This window comes from Athene cunicularia, assembly GCF_003259725.1.
Source record: "Athene cunicularia isolate RWA chromosome 20 unlocalized genomic scaffold, athCun1 chr20_part1, whole genome shotgun sequence".
Taxonomy (NCBI): domain Eukaryota; kingdom Metazoa; phylum Chordata; class Aves; order Strigiformes; family Strigidae; genus Athene; species Athene cunicularia.
Window position 1 is genome coordinate 4,312,869 of NW_020799125.1, and position 19,917 is coordinate 4,332,785.

Here is a 19,917-nt window from a genome sequence, read left to right on the forward strand (position 1 = left end):
ATGCAAAAATATGTATTTTAAAAGCCAGATGGAGCAAAGTTAGGTAGTTGATCCATAACAGCAGCAAGAACATCACTTTTAAACATTTTGAGCTAAGGAACATGAAAATAACGTTAGTGGGTGCAATATTGCTTGGATGCTGTAGGAAATGATCAAGAACTTGTAATCCAAAGCATGTTAGTCATGTTGCTTAGAGCTGAGGCTGGTTGGAATCTCAGCACCAGACAGGCTTGGCACGGGGCAGGGTGCTGCCTGGTGGCGGCTGTGTCTGTGCACAGTGGTGTTTGGAGCTCGAGTTAAGTGGGGACACTCTGGAAGTGTCATTTGTCAGAATAGAGAATCTATGTAACTTTCTATTTGTATTTATCTCAATAAATCCTGTGACTGTTTTATAAACCAACTTGTGGTAATGTGAGTTTTGTCCTAGCTGGGATGTGAGTGTGTTTCTTCAGTTAAAGAAACTTCTCCCTGGCGGAAATGCTGTCATCTGTCCAACTGGGGTTGAGAGTGGAATTCATCATACTGAGTAGTAAAAGATCTGTTAAGTGTCCAGAGATTTGAAGTAACCCATCTTTCACTTTTTCTTGAAGTGAGCGTGCTGAAAATGCTTTGGAACTAAAATCACTGTCAAAACTTAAAATCTTACAGATACGTTTTAAATGAAGAGAACTTGTGTGTGCGGGGTGAGACTGACATTCAGATCTTGATCTTGAATTCTTCCCTCTCCAAACTTGAGCAGGGAGGGACGTTCTGGACTGTTTGTTTCAGTGTGGTGTTGCTCTCACATTAACAGACTTTGTATACTTGTTAGGCCTTGGAGTGGGGAAGGGAAATCCATCATCAACACCTGGCTGGTGGATTTTGCTTCTAACTCAAGAGTCTTCTCTACCTTGTACCGCTGCAATCACCCTTCAGGCTGTTCCATCCTGTGCTCTGCAACCTCTGTCAGCTGCTGCAAAAGAATATCTGACCTCCACACTCTTCTCTGCAGGATTTTAGCTGATGCAAAAGTGAGGAGAGTCCCTGCAGCCCCTGGTAAAGCCTGCCCACATGCTTTGGGTTAGGGCACAAGACTCTTATGTAGTAATCTGAAAACAAACAGCTGTTTGATCTTTTTGTTGTGCATTAGACTAAACATGTACATTGAGATCTAGACAAAACCAAGAACATAAAACACAGGCAACTTCGGGTATTTACCTGAGTTACTAATTTGTTTCTCTGAGTAAGATTGTCATCCTAGTGAAAATCCAGTGATGGGCAGGAATAAAAGTCTTTAACCCCTCTGGTGCACTCTGGTAAGTTCCTATAGGTTGTTCTATCACATGTGCAGCCCGGTTCTGTGGTGGCACTTTATGCTGCTCGGATGCTGTGATGTGCTTACGTACACATCTGCATGTGGGGATCTATGCTTGGGAGGGCTTCGGTGATATGAGGGGAATCAGTGGGGGAGGGAGGAATTACTACCAGATCTAGACCCCTGCCTTTATCAAGATCATAAGCTTTTTTGAAGAGGCCAGTCTCACGATCTTTTCCTAGTCAGGAACCACTTCACGACCATGCTGTCCTCATCCCCATGGACCTTCACTGTCCAGCTCGACCTACCTGAAACTAAGGAGAACTTTTCACTGCCTCGATGCCAGAATTACTTGACTGTGTAGAAGCTGGAGTCCCATTTAGAATTGTTGACTGGGATCCCCCTTCATTTACAGTGGCTTCAGTACCTGGATGAAGGTGAGAACCTGTAACGCTGTGGCTCTTGGAGTATATCTGCTAGTTATAGCTACATTTAGGTCCTGGATGAAGGTCAGGGTTCTGCTTTCCTCTTTTTTTTTTTTTTTTTTTTTTTTTTTTTTTTTTTTTTTTTTTTTTTTTTTTTTTTTTTTTTTCTGTACACCACTTGGAATTCAGTTCTTGACTTAATGCTTAACTTTGCTTACTACTCCTTACAGGTAATGGTCTGCTCAACAGGGTCTCTTTAGGTTTAGTAAATGCTGACCTCTAAATTCCTGCTTACCCTTGTCAACAGCCAGTGCCTGTGCCTGGCTGGTTCACCTCAGCCTGGAAGAGCTCTAGCAAGGCCCTGGCTGACCTCTCCACAGTTAGCATTGTGTGGGGCAGTGGTTTTTCCCACTGCATCAGCTGAGTGGGTGGTGGTGAAGTACTTGGCTTTTCAGTCAACAATCAGAGAGAGCCTTTGAAACTTCTTTAAACCTATTTAAAACAAAATAACTTATTATTTGCTTTCTCTGATCAAACAAACTTGGTGCTTTCTTTTTAGAGTAAAGACACCATGTCTGTATGGATACAGTTAAAATGTTGCTTCTACAGCCTTGGCATTTCACCTGTTAACTGCAGCTCTGTGGGTTACAACCATATTACCCCAAGTGCACTGTGTTGTGGCCTTCTCTGGGCTGGGGGTGTGCCTGTGTGCTCACAGCTTCAGCGGAACGGGACCTGAGGTGACCTTGGTGCATTATGAGAGTAAAATCAGAGCACAACAGCACAGCTAAAAGAATTCAGTCACCACTAACTTGTCTTTAAGCTGGTAGTTGTGCTCTCTGAGGAGAAGTTGACTTGCTTTTCCTTCCTAACTCCCTACAGTAGATCTACCAGATAAGTCTGTGGTTAAGGGCAATGACACTGTCCCTGGCAGAAGGATTACAATGTGCATCTGGTGACAAGATGGCTGGAGGCACCTTGGGGCAGCTGCTGCAAAAGGAGAGACTGTGACTACGGGGGTACTGGATGTGGAAAAGCTAAAAGCCTATTGCTGAAGGCCTGAGTACTCTTACAAAGCAAGACATGATAGAACAAACTGTGGAGAAGCTAATGGAAGAGACTTACTATAGAAATTAAGTAGGTTAGTTGTAGTGGCAACAGTTCACAATGAAAAGAGTAATTTTAAGAGGGCTGGTAATCCAAAACCAAGGAGTCGGTCTTTTTTGCTGTTACTAGTAAACAGCACATCCCCTTGAAGTGCAAGTTCTTTTCATTGTCTTGTAACTTCTTGTAGCAGTGATGTGAGAATACTTTCAGATTATTTTCCTTCTTCCTGCTTATCCTAATGGCCAAAAAACGTTTGCATTTCTTCTTCAGCTGTCTGTCACTTTACTCTTCTGACGTGTTGTCAACAAAAGATACTTAATCCCAGTGTTTTACATATCAGTAGGAGAAATAATACACAGTATGTAAACAAGGCCTTTTTCTGGATTATTTTAAAACATCATTAGAAGATTGGGATTATCTGTTTTTGGGTATTCTGGTGAGGCTGAGTGATTTGTCTGTTATGCGGATCAGAGGCAGAAGCTGTTTCACAGTCCATCCTCCTCTGGCCATACTGACTCCAGAGTAAGAATGGGACTCGATACACAACTACCAAAATCCAGAATCGGAAGGCATTCCCTGGTTCATCCACTTTATCTGGTGCTAGTTTACAGAATGTCTTGAGTTTGCAATCCTGTCAAGTCTGATTAGTAAGAAAGCTTTGATTTTTGTAGAACAAATAGTTTCAGTGGTGCTTTGGTAAAGGGCATGCTGCTTTCTGGTTTTAAGACTAAACTGTTTCAGCAGAAGCATGAGGTACTCTACCCGATTTGTCCTGTAAACCTCCAGGCCTGAACAGATGTGTACCTTTGGTACCTTTCATAAAGAACCATCATCTCCCTTGCCCTGGCCAAATTCCAAGTGGGCTAATCACATTGTACTACTCTTATTTCCCCAACCACTACAATGGATATCGCAGGGTTCCTCACCTCCTTTCGCCAACTCTTGGGTAGTGCTGTGGTCCCTTGGCAAGCGGCTGTTCTGCTTCATGCCACAAATGGCTTGTGTTTTGCTGTTGGGCAAGTGGTTTGGTTTGTTTTTCCCCCATGTTTTGAGTTCCCTGTATATTAATGATTCTTCCTACTCTGTGTAGAGCAGGAAACAGAAGTATGTGCCACGGAGACAAATGGTCTCATTTGAAATGAAAGGTGTATTGGCATAAGATCTCCTTAAAAAGGTGGCTGACGCTGATTTTTCAAATCAAATAAACCCTTCTTTTAAGGAAATAACCATCCAGCTGTTCTAATAATGTGCTTCCACTTACCAGATGAGAAAACCACTGGGCACTGTGGAAGATGTAGCCCGACATGGAAAAGGTTTCTCAGGAAGAACAGCAGCATGAGGCACCTGAATATTGTTCCTAAGAGGCCTCTCGGCAACACTTTAGTGATGTGTTTGGGTTTATTACCAAATAAAGCTCCTTCTGGGAAAGAATGTGCTATGACACTGTGTCCTGAGGCAGCACAGGTTTACAAGTTACCTGTTGGAATTAAGGCCCAAAGTCTCGTCTGCCTCTTAAGGAGCTTGGGCTTCTGTGGCCAATGCTGTCTGTGACCTCTCCCCAAAAGCTCAGGTCAGTTTCCAGCAGATTTGAGAAGGACAGGGATTGCAAAGAGAAAAAATTTCTGGAAGATTCTGTGGTGCTTAGTAACTACATACAAATGGAAAACCCAAATTAATGTTCCCTCAGAGGGATGGCTATGAATAAATATCATTAGGTAGTAGAGAATTGAGATGGAGCAGAAGAATAAGAAACAAGCAGGTGTTATTTAGCTGATCTGGGAGTGATTTATTCAGTGTGGAAGCATCCCATAAGTACAGGTATGAGACCTTATTGATGCCTAAAAAGAATCAGACTACTCTTTTGAAAGAGACTAAAGGGTTTGTGTTTATTCTGCAGCCAGCCCATCTGGGAGTACAGAGGACTCTGCGGACACCACGCCATATGCAGAGTTACTGGGACCAGAGCAGAGAAGAACGGGTAGCACACCAAGCTTTCGTGGCACTGCTTGTTGCCAGCCACAGAGGTCGTGTTGAAACTGTCAAATTTCTCCCGAGACATGGTAATATTAGAACAATTCTCTGGCTGTAACTGCACAGCATACCACCTTCCTGCTTGCCCAGGCCACAGAACTGTACTCAAATGGCCTTAAGTGTTTTGTTAGGAGGTGGAGAATGTATTCAGCACATGGGCTCTGATATACCCATGAGACAAACACTTGCGAAGTGTAATGACCTTTGGTGTTAGAGAAATTCATATTGGAAAACAGGATTCCAATTTTTTTTTACTTTCCTCTTCAAGTCTCATTTTATTTATTGCCATTTTCTTATTATCTAGAAATGCTTAGTTCTTATCAGTCCTGTGCTGTGCTTTATCAGCCACTGAAACACAAGCAGGGTTGTAAGTACTAGTTCTATGGCTCTGACATTTGGGCTCTTTTGTTGCTTTTCAACTAAATCAGCCTTCTTTCCTCAGAAATCTGCATCTGCACAATGGACAGCCCTTTGGGTCTGAGGTCACTTGATGGTCCTGAATGAAAGGACATTTGTTTATGAAAGGACATCTGTTAATCACTTTTTTAAAAAAAGAGTGGCTGCTGAGGAGGAAATCCCACCTTGTCTGACAGTGTTCCCTTCAATCCCAGTTCCTGAGTCTGGCCCCCTCAAAGTTTGTCCCTGTTAAAGGACATCGTCCTCTCCCAGCAAGCGAGAGCTCCCAGTGCAAAACTAACGTCAGCGTCTAGCTGTGGCGAAGCTAGCAGTGATCCCTGAGCAGGACAAAGCGCCGGTGGCTGCATGTGAGCTAAGGGCAGGAGCATTTGTTCACTAGACGGGTTTGTTAATTCTACTGCTTAGATGCGACTAAATCTGCATCTGCATTCAGAAGAAAAAAATGTGCTTTGTGGCCCGCAGGTGGCATTACCTCCTTTCATATGCCTCGTCCTACTCGGCCTGTGGATGATTTTTCCCAAGTGCGCGTTTTCCAGCCCGAGCCCAGGGGAAGGCCGGTGCCAGCACTGACCTGCTCCTCAGCTCTGGGGCACGACCGCTGGGGCCGAGCCAGCGCACCGCGGCCAGCGGAGGTAGAGACCCCCCGGCCCCGTGCCACCCTCCAGCGCTCTGACTCCGGCCTTGCAGCAGCCGTCTGGGCCCATGTCCTAAAATACACACGGACTCACTTGGTTCAGGCAAATTTCAAGGGACAGTCAGTAACTTTCCCAGAGACCCACGCTTCAAATATAGGTTACTGGGTGGGATTTGTAGGTTTTAGTTATGAAATAAGCTCATGTGCTGGTGATGTTGCAGCTAAGATGACAACCAGCTTGACAGGACAGCTCTCAAACATGCTTTTAATTTTTAGCTTAAGTATTTATAACGTTGTTCCCTAGCCAAACTGGCCATTTAGGTAATACGGTTCGTAGGAGAGCTCAAGCCTGTCTGCAAGTTCTCCTTGGAATGCTCCTTGCTAGGGTAATTTCTTAATAGCTGGCAACAGCCCAGGGTGATAGAGTTTAATGGGTATTTCAGGGGACTGGAAATCCCTAGATCTTTAATCCAGTTCTGGCCCTGACTGGCTTGATTGCCTCTGGCACATCCGTTAAGGGTTATTTTAGAAGTAGGGCAGTTTCTCTGCCACTGGAGAGTGCGGGCAAAGTTGTTGTGCATGTAAGTGGCTAATTATCATTGCCCAGTGCTTGCTTAGTGTCTCCAACATTTTAAGCCTTGGGGCTTTGAAGGTTGGGGTTTCCTGAAGCCAGTGATGGGGTGAAGTGACTTGCTTGCCCACCTGCTTTTAAAGATTTTTAGTATCCCAGATTTCTTAGATGCTTACAGTCTCTTTATGCCTCTATGATCAGTAGGAAGCTGAGCTTCTGGTCTGGTTCCTGAAGGCTTATTAAAGACTTAGTGCTCAATCTTGAGCAGTTTCCATTGTTCTACTTAAAGAGACATTTTTCCAAAAAACTTGGCTCTTCCAATTAACCACAGAAGAGGTGGTTCTCAGTGGAACTGAGCACTCCTGAGAACTTGGCCTGCTGCCTTTTTGTTTGCAAAGCCCCATGTGTAGCCAGGAGATTACAAATAACCATCTCAAATTGTTCTTGTTTCCTTGTGTCAAAGCATTTCCCTGAACGGATACCAGGATTGCTACCTAAATATCCAGTGAGTTGTGGCCTTGGTACTTGTGTTCCAGATCAGTGCCTGGGAGTAGGCATATCCAGAATGTGATAAAAATCAGTGTCCTGTTGTGCAGCATTGTCTTTTACGAATAGGTGAAATGAGGATCAGAAGGATGCTGGCTGTGAACTTGGATACCTTTAGCCTATATCCCTTAAGGGAGATATTGTGGTTACTGATGTGCTGTAAGAATTGACTTGAATGCTTTGCTCCAGCTTTGCCTTGTGGGCACTGAATGAAGGGGAGACAAGTTACATAGACCTAGTCCTGGAGGAAGGGCTGCAAAGCAGGACAGTGTAGTTAGTACCCAAGCAATGGTGCCTGATATTCCAGGAAAAAAAAAAAACAAACAACAAACAACAGGGGATCTGAGTAATTGCCCCACCTATATTTTTTGTCAGATAGACCTAGACAGAAATATGGAGTGTTGCTCCGGGTAAGCACAGTGAGTGTGACATGGCAGGTACCCAGGTGTGTGGCTGCCCAGCTCAGAGACGGATAGTTTAGTCTGTCCTGGGAGATGTTTCCCTGTGCTCACAATCCTCAGCTTCCTGGAAGTAAGTCCTTAAGCCTCGTTTCCATGTTATTGAAGTTAAAATACTAACCTGGAATGCTTTAAAAATGCAGCTGCATCCCCTAAGCACTTGTCTGCCTCATTCAGGGCGGAGGGTTGGATGGCTGCCTAGTCTGAAAGCAGGGCTTTGCACCTTCTTTGGATCTTCTCTGCCACCAGACTGTGTGCTCTGCTGAGAACAGCGTGCGTGAACCAGGAGTGGAGACTGAGAAATGGAAAACACAGGTTCAATCTCTAGAACAATCTAATAAAAATATCCCCTTCTTCTGTTTTTGAAAACTGAAAGAGCTTTGTGGTGATTCTTTTACTTTGTTGCTATTGCTTTTCTCTCCTTCAGTTTAAAAGGTCGCAACCTAAAGGGAAAATCCCTTGTTGCTGTTTTGAATGGCCTGAAGTTACACAACAGAAATGGCAGGAGTGGGAAGTGGCTGCAGCTGGCAGGAGGGCGTGCTCAGGGAGTGGGGTCTTGAGCAGTCTGCAGAATGTGTGCGCCCTCTCATCCTCAGGCCTGTGTCATGATCACTATTCCTGTATGAAAAATTGCTGTTTGCTTTTCTTGAGCCACACCTCAGCTGCATCCAGTTGTGAAGATAATCTACCCAGAGTTTCAGAGGCAGCAGCCCTGTATAGGTTGACAGTGGAGTTGTACTTAAAGTCCTTCAAATGTAAGATAAATACCTCTTGCCTTTCAATTCCTTATTCTAATCAAGTAATAAAGAAAGGTCCAGGAATTTGGGCTACAGCAAGTACCAATTCTGAAGCCAGTTACTGTGAGCCCAGAGGACAGGTAGCAATGCCTACACATGCCGATGTCAGTCTGACCAAATGAGTGCAGAATGCCTTCGCTTTGAGGGGACCCTTGCATGGTATCGCTTAGAGAGCTCCCTTAAACAGGTTTTACACAAGTGTTAATTCTATGTGACAAATACGTAGTTGTTTAATAACTGCTTAGGAGAATGACAAGATTACAGATTTTATCGAAGTGATCAGTAGACAAGATATAAAAAGATGGTGCTTCTGGCATTTTGCTGAGCAGCTGAATATTGCAAGCAGGATTATACAGAAAAGTCCTTAGAAATCCTTTATTCTTTCTTTCTATTGTCTGTCTAGACTGTCTAATCTGTACCCAAGCTTCTAGAAAAGGGGGAGAGGATTTGTAGTTGCTTTTAGACATCATGCAGCATGCTGCATAGCTCTGGGAAAGAACAGCAAATGTCATATGGAGAGAACTGGGTAACCTCAGGACAAGGATGCCAGGAATGGCAGGAAATTATGTACTATGTGATTATGCAGTTAAGGGCAAATAGAAAATTTTTTTTTTGCTGGAAGCTGGAAACTCTTCCTTTGGAAAGAACAGAAGTCACCAATGTGTTGCAGCTGGGAAATGGATGGGTGTGCAGCAATCCAAAATTGTATTGGGGCAAATTAGAAGAGAATTAATATCTGAGTGAGAGAAGCCCTGGAACACTGTGTGCTGTTCTGGTTAGGTGAGAAAGGTGAAATGAAGCTAGAAGAGACCCCTCAGTTAACCAGGGGAGAGGAAAGAGTTGCTCTTCCTGAGCGAGCCAGGAGGGTAGGGCACTGCTGATAAAGGACCATGCAAGGACAGTATTGCTCTTTATTGAAGAGGATAAATGTCAGGGAGGTAAAGAATCTATTTACACTGAAGGAAACTGCTGGGATAAGATGACCAGAGATGAGAATGTTTTGTAGCTCTTGTTAGGGAGGAGTAGGGCAAACCAAATGTGTGTGCCTGTTAAGAACTGTTGTGTGATAGAACAGTCTGGGAAACTGTTTGGACTGCATGACAGAATCGTGCATGCTGATTTTATTTATTGCAACATTGTGTTTGTTGCTTAAGGTTTCTATTCCAAAGAATAAAAATCGGATGTAGACAAAGCAGATAATATTGCCTGTCTTAAAGTAACCAGCTGCACTGTAGTGAGCACCAGAAATAAACAGCAGGGGGGACAGCGGACTGGGATGCAGAGCTCAGACAGAAATGTGACTGTCGAGGAGACTGAGGCTCTGCATTTGTGAAATCCATGCTCAGCTCTGCCACTGGTTCATATACGATCCTGAGAACTTGACTTCTGTCCTATATAATATCAGGAATCCCTGCAAATGTTGTTTCTCTCTTGCACTGGTGTACAGAAATCTGTTTCAAGAAGAAAAGCCGTAATAACCTCTTCAGAGAAAGGAAGCAGGCCAAGTAAGAGATTTGTGTTTTGAATTGCAACCATTACTTCTCTGTGCTGGAGCACAGGGTAAGGATCAGTCTCCAGAAGATTTCAGTGAGGACTTGTTAATGAACTTTGGGTTCCTCGGATAAAGAAACAGGGAGATCATTGTGGAGAAGAAAATGCACTAAAAATGCCTTGAGTCTAATTATGTTCAGGGCAGGACAAACGTCACAACTGTCTCCTAATATTAAGAATCCAAAGCAACCCTTTTGGAAGGACTGTGGTTCCTCTTGATGCAAAAGGCAGTAACTTAAATAAAGATGACAAGCACTGGAATAATTCATCACACTTTCTTATCATTATCAGCTCAGCTGCTTTCCTCGCCTGGGCTGACTCCCGGTATTGCTCAGAGCCATCATACCGACTGCTGTTCCCCCCGAGCCTTGGGGAAGCTAAGGCTCAGCAAGCCTGAAACAGCCACTGCTGCTCTTTAGAAATAGTCACTGGAGCCAGGGAGGGCCTTTGATGTCTCTGAACCATCACCCTCATACTTTCAAACATTAAATGTTCCCCAACCATTCCCCCTTTCTCTAGACATGTTTCTCCTTTTCCCTGAGTTATACCCCAAACTTGCTTATGTTTACTTTGTCCCTCTGAGCATCTCCCACCTGGATACTGCAGAAGAGAAAGGCTTGGTGCAGTTGCCCCAAGTGAGATGCTATGAGGACATGCCCAGAGGTGAATGCCATACTTCTACCCCCTGACAGATACATACAGAGTCTATGTTGCAGTATTACTTTTCAGCCATGGTGCTGTTTCATATGCCAAGGCCCCCAGGTGAATGATGTGCCTCCCTGGACCAGAAGCTGTGCTCCACTTCAGGTGGCAGACGAGCCTTGACCTCTGCTCCCAGTTCATAGCCCTGAAACTTCTTCAGTATTAAAGTTTCTCTCAATGAAGACAGAGATGTTATTTCTTTTAAAATGTGCTATTTATTGATGGAACTTCCCTATTCTGTGGGGATATGGACCCCTCCAGACTCAGGCAACACTTGAGTAGAGTTTTGTGCTCATGTGTTTCATCAGTGCTCCTGGGAGCCTAACACCACTGTTGATCTTGTCTGTCTTGTGAAATCTAGCCTACAGCAGACCTCCCTATTCAAGTGACTACTGAAATTGAAGAGCAAAGACCTGTCATTATTTTGGCATTGCACAAATAACTTGTTAGCTCAGTGAATTTTTAAATAGAAAAAAAGAACAAGCTTGTTGTTATACCTGTTCCATATTTGTCAATAGACAATAGTAGTGCAGAACACTGTGGCAATCTTTACATTCGTTTCTGAAAGTGAATCAAATGAACAGAAATTGTTAAATGCCAGAGTACAATATCGCTTATAAAACCCAACAGACATCAGGAAACTTGTACTGATTGGGCTCTTAGATGTTGTTTTCCTCTTGCTTAGGAAAGAGAATTGTAGTCAGCTTGCAATCTCCCCGACATTGTTCGTGAAGGAAGCAGACAAAAAGTACCAATGAAACAGAAGGGCTGCAATTTAGTTAATTTTATGCAAAACACAATCAGCATTCAAACTGGGAGTTACCAAGCAGAAATGTATTGATAGAGAAGCCAAAATATTCTCTGTGCATAAATAAAATAGTAAAACAAAATTTCAAAGAGACTCCTGGAACTCATGTAACTACAGGCCAGAGAAGATGCAAGGGTGAAGTCTGACACTGTCAAAGTCACGAGGAGTTCAGAGAGGCTGTGATTTAATCCCTGACACCCTAGGCCATGCCTCTATGTGGTATGAACCAGGAGAGCTCTGGTGTGACAGCAGACCTTGTATCAGTAAGGAAAAATAGAAACAACTTTTTCAGAAGAGTGATTAGAAGAGAGGGTGATTGCTTGTAAAAGATGGTTGCAAAGGATCTGTGCTAGGGAGAGGGAAGGGTGATAAGGAGATAGTAAAGGACAGAAATGGAAAGAACTGCAGATCAGCTGGGGACTGTAGTTATGAAGGTGACAGCTAGGCAGGGATCTGCCTCCTAGTCCTGGGGACCCCCAAATTGGTGATAGTGGGCATTGATGTCCCATTTTGCATTTTACTTGCCATGATAGACTTCTGCTGGCACTGAAGATAACAAGATAATAACTCTGTGTAGAACAACGTGCACTCCTCTTTCCCAAATCTTGTGCACCCCACTGAAATCTTCTGATTAATCAAGCTTTGCGCCTCAAATCCCTAAAGGTTCCAGTCCAGCGTGCGTTGCCTCTCTCTCTATAGCATAACCTCTGACTATAGCAGAACCCTTGTATGCATGCTTTCTCTGCCTTCATTTTCTTTGGATTTGCAACGTTCCTTCAGTTGTAACCACCAACTGTGTTCAAAGACAACCAGAAGTTGTTTGTGAACCGTGTCTGAGGATCATGCTGACCATTAACATTTAGAAAGGATAGTGGTTTGCAGAGAGAAGCCAAGAGCTATTCGCTTTGTACTACGCTTCCAGCATCCCGTTTAGGTTGGTTTAGTGCCTAACCTAGGCTGCAATTGAGGTTAGTGCTTTGGTTTTCCTTCAAGTTCCAGTTCTCCATACACTGCTCTGTTTGCAACCTTTGCTTGACACAACTGTCTGGTATGGTTTGATGGTGTTTTGCTAAAATTCCTGTGTGTACAGAAGCTAATAAAGGAACTGTCAACTTAGAAAGCCCATCTTAAAATATGGTCCTACTGGCCTGGGATAAGAAATGCAGAGATCCCTTGCCCAAGCCTCTTCCATGGAATTTGTGACGCTATTTCAATTCCTTTGGTTTCCAGTAACCAAACAACCATTGGGGTCAAGCAAAAGTCAAGGTATTAAAAATATCATTGCTATGAGCCTCCTTACCTATAAGCTGGCTATGTGTTAGAGGAATGATCTGGACTACAGCACTTGTCTTATATCTCTTGCTGAGTGTTTGTATGCATAATTCAAATGTGTGCATGTGTTTGAATTCCAGTGTGTATTGATTGAATTGGTCTCTGATAATAAACAGTATAAATAAATCAGATGGGAGTTAAAGCATTGATGTGCTGTATGGGGGGAAAAAATTAAATTCAGTGCAGTGACCTTGAGCAGAATGTAATTTCAAAAGTGCCTTAAGTATGCTGATGACATAAAATAAGGCTGGGGAAGCTGGAGGGGCAGAAGTGTAGGGGACAGAGGAACAAAGCAAACTCATTCAAAATGATTTGGATTTATCAGGATTACAGGCAGATAAGTGGCTTATGCAGTTTATTGTAGGGAAGAGTGAGGTAATGAGGCCAGGGACCAAAAGTAATCAGACTCCAGACTGAGTGAGAGCAGTGTGGAATACAGATCAGAACATGGCGAAAAGGGCACAGCCAGCACTGGGGGAAGTCTCGTCTAAGGTGAATAGCTGGCTTGATGCTTCTCTTAGAGCTCAGCTCTACAGCTGCACGCACTGCCTGGCTGAAGAAACGGCTGGTCCTGCTAAAGACGTTCCTGTTCAGCACTGTCAATCCATGAACCAGCTTGTAAATAAGAGCTGGGTTTAAAATGATCTTTCTCCTTGAAGATCTCCAAATGTAGTTGTACCTCTTTCTGGGAGCAAACCAAGTAATGCAAAGAGGAAGTTGGAGGGAATAGAGCTATGCCAGTACGACTTAGAGGGACAGAGTCAGGCCTTATCTACGGGTGTAAAAACATGAAGGAATCCTTTCATGCTGGTTTGACCAGGCAAAAATCCTTCAGAGGCTGTAAGATGTGTGTCTGCTAGTTACAGATGAATAGAGGAGAATTCAGCTTCTGATGTTACAGGAAACATGATCTGTAACTGAGCTGCCTAATAGTCCATCACACTGATTTTAGACTAGAAAAATTTTTAAATGTATTGTTTTGGACTAATGAGCACCCTGCTGGGCCACAGTAAAGCAGAGAGAAATTGGTGAATCTTTCCAGTTGGCTAATCTGGAGGTAGATTCCATGGTTTTGAAAGTACTTGTTTCTTCTGGTTTTCTTTCCTTCTTTTTAGTTCTAATTTTCATTTTTTAAATGTTTCATTTCTCCCCTAAATTGTAAGCTTTAGATTTTTCTCAGCTGTGGCCAAGTAGCTTTGAAACCCAATCAAAGGCAGAAATAATAAAAGGAGAGCTCTGCACTGAAGTCTGTTGATGTCCTCACAGCTTTTTTTATTCTGTTAGATAACATATTAACCATCCCTGTTCAAAAGTGCTTTCTCAAACTTGACCCATATAATCTTTTTTTTTTTTTTCCACAGAACAGATTAGATATTTGAAAATGTAATCTTCCTGTATTACCTTTTACTGCCCTGTTTTCATTTATGTCCAGTACATGTCCAGATAATTTCCAGTATTTTAATACCTAGGGCATATCAATAACACATAAACTTCCTCTTTTTCTTTGAGTCCTGCCTGCTTGGTGCTGCATTAGATGGAAATCTATTATTGTCTAGAAGCCATAGCTGCATGTGTTATGTTTGCCAGAGCTGAGTATGGCAGCGAGGACCTACAGGGAAAACTGAACTGGGAAAGACAGAAGCTAAGGCAAGTCAGAAATGATAACGTGATCTCATACCCTAGTCCTTAGGTCATATCAGAATTATGAATGGGGAGTGGTGAAAGAATCCTTGGGCAAATAAGAGGTGCACTTGGAATTTTTCCTTTTTTTAGTCTCTTCAGGCTTTTGTGGCCTCTGATTAACATGCTGCCCAGTTCAGGGTCCCTGCCTGGGGTACCAGAATGTGCTGGATGCGCTCTGAGATGCGCTCTACCCCCACCCAGAGACATATCTCTGCCTGTGATTGCTCGTGGTGTTGTAATAACAGTCACAAAAGAAAGATGACCTCCATGTGCTTGTACCCCATCTTTCTGTTATCCATTGGCTCTCCACAGCAAATGGTCAGTGTTAGTTAGAGTCTGTATCCCTGGAGTTCTGTTGTCAATTTGGGCTGTTGTCACACACTTAGCTAATACCCTCTAGTAATTTTATTGCTTATTCACATGCACATTTAATGTCCTTAGTCATTAGACTGAAAAATGTTAACCTTGTCATAGTTAGTGACTGGAAGCAAAAAAGTCCATTTAATTCTTGAGGGAATGAATTCTAATTTTCTGCTTGTCAGAAAGTGACATTTTACATATTTTTCTCTTTTTCTCCACCAGTTTAGTGCTAAATTTAAATGTGTGTGTCATAGGAATAGACCTTTTGTCTGTGCTAAACACCCCAAAAGCCTTGGCGGGTATCCAATGTACAAGACTCTTGACCAATAGCTGCTGCAAGAGCTCATTTGATGCACTGAAGAAAATGGGAGGTGAGAATGAAAAGTTAGAGATAAGAGGTCATTGCAGAGGGCACATTAGCATTGCACGTCAGAATGATTTTTTTTTTTCCTCTAGAAAATATGGATGAAAAACAGCTCATCTGGAATAAAATATCCAATGAAGAAACAAATTATGTTAATCAAGCAGGCTAGTACTAATATTTGTCATTAAGATGTGACACCTTCTATTTAATGTCACAAACTACTGGGAGACTTCGAAAAATGTACTGGTTGGAAGGCAAGTTGTCTGCAGATACTGAGTTCACTGTTCTATGAAAGGGAATAACTTGTGTCTTGACAAATAGATGGCATTTATGGCAAAGAGAAATAATCCTCCCACAGATTACAGCTGTTCACTGCATTGTTGTGCTGGTGGTCTTATCTCATCAGTGGATATTTTATAAGGGTGGTTGGTTTTTTTTTTTTTGGATACATTTCCATAAGCCTGTTCTGAGGAGGACATTGTGTGCTGGGAGCTGGATGTATTTTGAGAATGAGACACCACTACAAAGAACTCTGAGACTAAATTGCAAAGATGGATGAAGTAAAAATGAAGGATGGTTATTTTGCTTTTTACAGATGGGAACTGAAGCCTGGGAGAGTGACTGTTGTGGCCAAAGTCACCCTGGGAGTCCGTGGAATTGCATCCTGATCTTTGAAGTCCAACTCCAGTATCTTTACCATATATTGTCTTTCTGTTCCCTCGCTGCTGAATGTAGATTTAATATGCACATGTGTAATGAGCCAAACATGTTCTGCATATGTTTAGCCAAATTCTGACCTTAGAGACATGAGGCAAGTTCTCCCTGATCTAGTTAAGAGTGCTTTCATGGCTGGGCTCAACCCAAGGAGCGCAAAACAGTGTTGGCATTTCATTTATGAAACTAAAGCCCTTCCTGGGCTTGAAGTTCAATTCATCTGCCTGTTTGGTGTTTTAACAAACTCTAGCCTCTCTGTGAGTTCTGGAGAAGCGTTGGCAGGCCAGCGGGTAATAAACCGCATGGCTGATTGTCTGACCTCTCGTATTGTCTGCACACCCGATGCTGATTAATGATAAGCACGTAACAAATTAATAAATCAATACCACAAACAAATATACTATCCATTACAGTGGCCTGTCAAGTCTGTGTCTCCTCTGGGCGGGGAGAGAGACACTTGCAGGCATTACATTCTTCACTGGCCATAAATGCCTCTGGACTATGTGCCATCTCGACACCTTGCAGATATGACATACAGATGAGGTTAATTATATTCCATAGATAATTTGATACATGTTGAAAAAAACATTGGAGGTTTTTTGCTTAGTTTTGTTCTCGGCATATGTTCCTGAAGGGAAGGTGAGTGGTCAGCACAGTAAATGTGGGCTCAGGAGGAACAAGTTCAATATGCTGTCTTCCCGTACAGCCCTGGCGCCTTGCCCTGAAGGGGTTATCCACACTGACTAATTTCAGATGACTACCTTTGAAGTCTAAAGATAAGACCTTATTGCCCAAGCTCCCTCTGTAGTTTTGTGGAGAAAGCAAGGATCCTATAGATTATCATTTAAAGGTCTGAATTTGGACTCCAGTCCTGAATGATAATCAGAGAAGTTTAAAACTAATCCATGTGAAATACCAGACATCACTGACCTTAGTCTCTGTGAGCCAAAATCAAGCAACAAATTGAGTTACTGTGTTGTCATCAACAGGCTGTTCGAAGCACGCTTTTGTGCATCTGGCCATACCTTTCGGAAATAAAAAACATTTAAAGGTAGTGTGATACATTATGGAATTCAGCTAATTAATGCCCTTGAAACGATCAGAGATTCAGATAGAACTCAGAGGTGGCTTCTGAATCTGTACAAATACCTTCAAATCCAGAATGGAACAGGGGAGTAAATAAAGTCCTGATTGGCCTGACTGATTTTTCCATTCTCCTTACATAGGAACTGTGTATGTACTTCTGTTGCAGTTCTTTGGGCATGATTTATATATTCTAATAAATAACAAGTATATGTGTTCATAATTAGAAGGGACAATAAAGAAAAGCTGTTGATGAAATTGAATTATGCATAATAAAGCTGTAATTTTATGGAGAAGTCTGTAGTCATCAGGAGAGAGTGAAGCTTGCTTGTTTTATTAGTGTTGTGAGAGACTTATGCTGGAACTACAGTCTTATAAGCTTTAATATTTTATGATGTCTCATTGTATTACAAAGAACTTATTTTCTAACTCCTTATTTCACCCATTTGTGGGCCTTTCCTAAAGCAGCATATCCTGCCCTGTACTCTAATCTTACTGGTTTCCTATCCTTTTATGCTGTTCTGGCTCTGCAGGCTGTGGGTCAGCTGTTGTCTGGGCTTAATTTAAGGAACATGTGATTAAATATGGCTGTAAATCTATTCAATACATTTTGGACAGATATGATCTTGCCTCACCTGGCAACTTGATTAGACGATCTGGGAGTCAGCTCAAGTCTAAATTCAGAACTGTTTTTTAGAACAACAGACCTGGGGAGGTTCACAATCCAGTCCAGGGCTGCCAGATAGTAGGTCTGATGTATTTTATGTCAGGTATCCAAAACCTACCGAGTTTAGGTGAGACCAGAAGAACAAAACAACCTTTTGGAACCAGAGGTATAGGAAAAACTCTGCAAATGATCAGCTGGCCTTATGGGGACCATTCAGTAGGCACAGGCTTATAAGGTAAGTGTGTATTTATCTACTTCTTCACATTAAAAAATGTGAAAATCATCAGTACAGAGCCCTTCTTCAAAACAGAAAGAGATTTGGCTCACTAGGTTTGAAGACCCTTTCTCATATTCCGATGCTTTTATCACATCCATGACTACTATCTGCATGTGCGTTATTCAGCTCCAAACCAACTATAGCAACAGTGCCAAATACACACATGAAATGAATATAAAATACATTCCAAATAATTGCAGTATTTATGTAATCTGGTGTTTTCTGTGTTCCACAAAACCTCAACAGATTGTTAACTCCAGCAGAACCAGTAAGCTGATAGGTGCACACAGCAGTACAGAGTCTGGCTCCTCAGCAGAAAACAGTATGAGCGGAACCAGCCTGGTAATGCCTGTCACTATTGACAGTTAATGACTGATTAGCAATGACTCCAACAGCGCAAATAAAAGGAGAATTAAAAGCAGATTTAGGCAATTCTTTCTCCTTCTTGAGTCCTTTAAGCGTAAAATACTGCACAAATGCATGAGGGACATTTTAATTGTGATTTGCTGTGCATAAAGATTGTTCCCTCTCAAGATAAACAGCATTGACCCAAGGTAAAGGAGTTAAGTCTCAACCTGTCAGTTGCTAGCACCTATCCCATTAAATTGCTTATTTTCTCAGCACTCCTACATTAAACAAACAGAAGGACAAACAAACATGGTGAAAAACCTGTTTGGGTCAGAACTATGGTAAGAGCTGGTGAAACTTTCCTCATTTGCATATAAGTAACTCAAAATATTGAGGACAGCTTCTAGGAGAACAAAAACATCAGCAGTGCTGCCTGAGAGCCAAGTTATTGTCTAGTTTACACTGCAATGTGCTGCCTTCCCCCTGGCACTGTGCCCTGGTCAGAGCTGGCTCAAGACCCCCCAGAAGTGTAGGCTGAAGTGAAATTTTCCTACTTTAAAAGAGTCAGGGCCCCTTCAGGGCCCCTTCTCCAGTCCCTGACCCAGCAGCACCGCTGCTCACACACACTCATTTCTCCTGTGGCAGAAGCAGCAAAGCCACCCTGACTCCTCAGGACCTGCACTTAAGCAGGTGCTGCTCCTAAGGATGCGTTGCCACAGAGAACTCCCAACTTTGCCCGTGACTACAGCCAAGAAGGAAATTAGGTTGGGGACAACATCTCTCTGGCCAAGTGAACCAATAAACAGTGTCCCTCCATGCTTTCTCTCCAGCTGTCAGCTCTATCTAGGCTTCTACTAAGAGACTGTAAATATGTGGGGTTTGTTCATTAAGCAAGTATAATGCTAAGATGGAAGCTGTAACGCACATGATGGAGAGCACAAGAAATTACTACCGCTTTCATTTAAACAAAGGACATGACTGTGCTCTGGCAATAAGAGCATAATGGCTGCTTAATTTTTCCAGACAGGGAGTGTAGCTCACTGGGTTTTTTTGGGCTCTTGCTTTGTTTTTGTTTTTGCTCCAGCTTTTAAGGATGAGAATGTTGTGTCTGACGCATGTCAGCAAGCAAAGGAGATTCACTAGCATAGCTGGGTTCATCTTGCTCCCCGGTGAGGAATAAAAGCATTAACCGTCTCTCACTTCAGGAGGAGAAGGGGGGGGCTGTTTTCAGCCTGCGAGAAGTGAGAAGGCATTGTCAGGTTTAGGTCAGGCTGGAGCACCGGGCTGCGTGGCGCTCTCAGCAGGACAGATTAGCTGGGTGTCACACGGCAGCCTGGAGGCATTATTTGGAAAAAGCAAGAGACAGAAGTGTGTGCGTGCAGGGTGTGGGGGGGGTGAAGGCTGCCATGCCTTGTTTTGGTGCAAGGCTGTACTCTACAACAATGATCTTTCTGGAAAGCAGACTCAGAAAACTGGATCGAATAAAGAGCCTTTATCAAGCAAGCAGGGAGAGAAAATGGCCACTTCTACACTCCCTGTAACAGAACTCTGAATAATGCTGTTACCAGAGCTCTTAAAAACATTGTTTAACAGGAGTCCTCCCCAGCCACGTTTAATCCCAATCTGGTCCCTGCAAGGCCTGGTCCTGCAGTCAACTGCAGCCAGTGAAACTGGAGGAGGAATGAAGCTTCTTTCTGGTTTGTTTATTTCTTCATGGTTGCATCTATTTTTGTGCTTTGAAGTTCTCA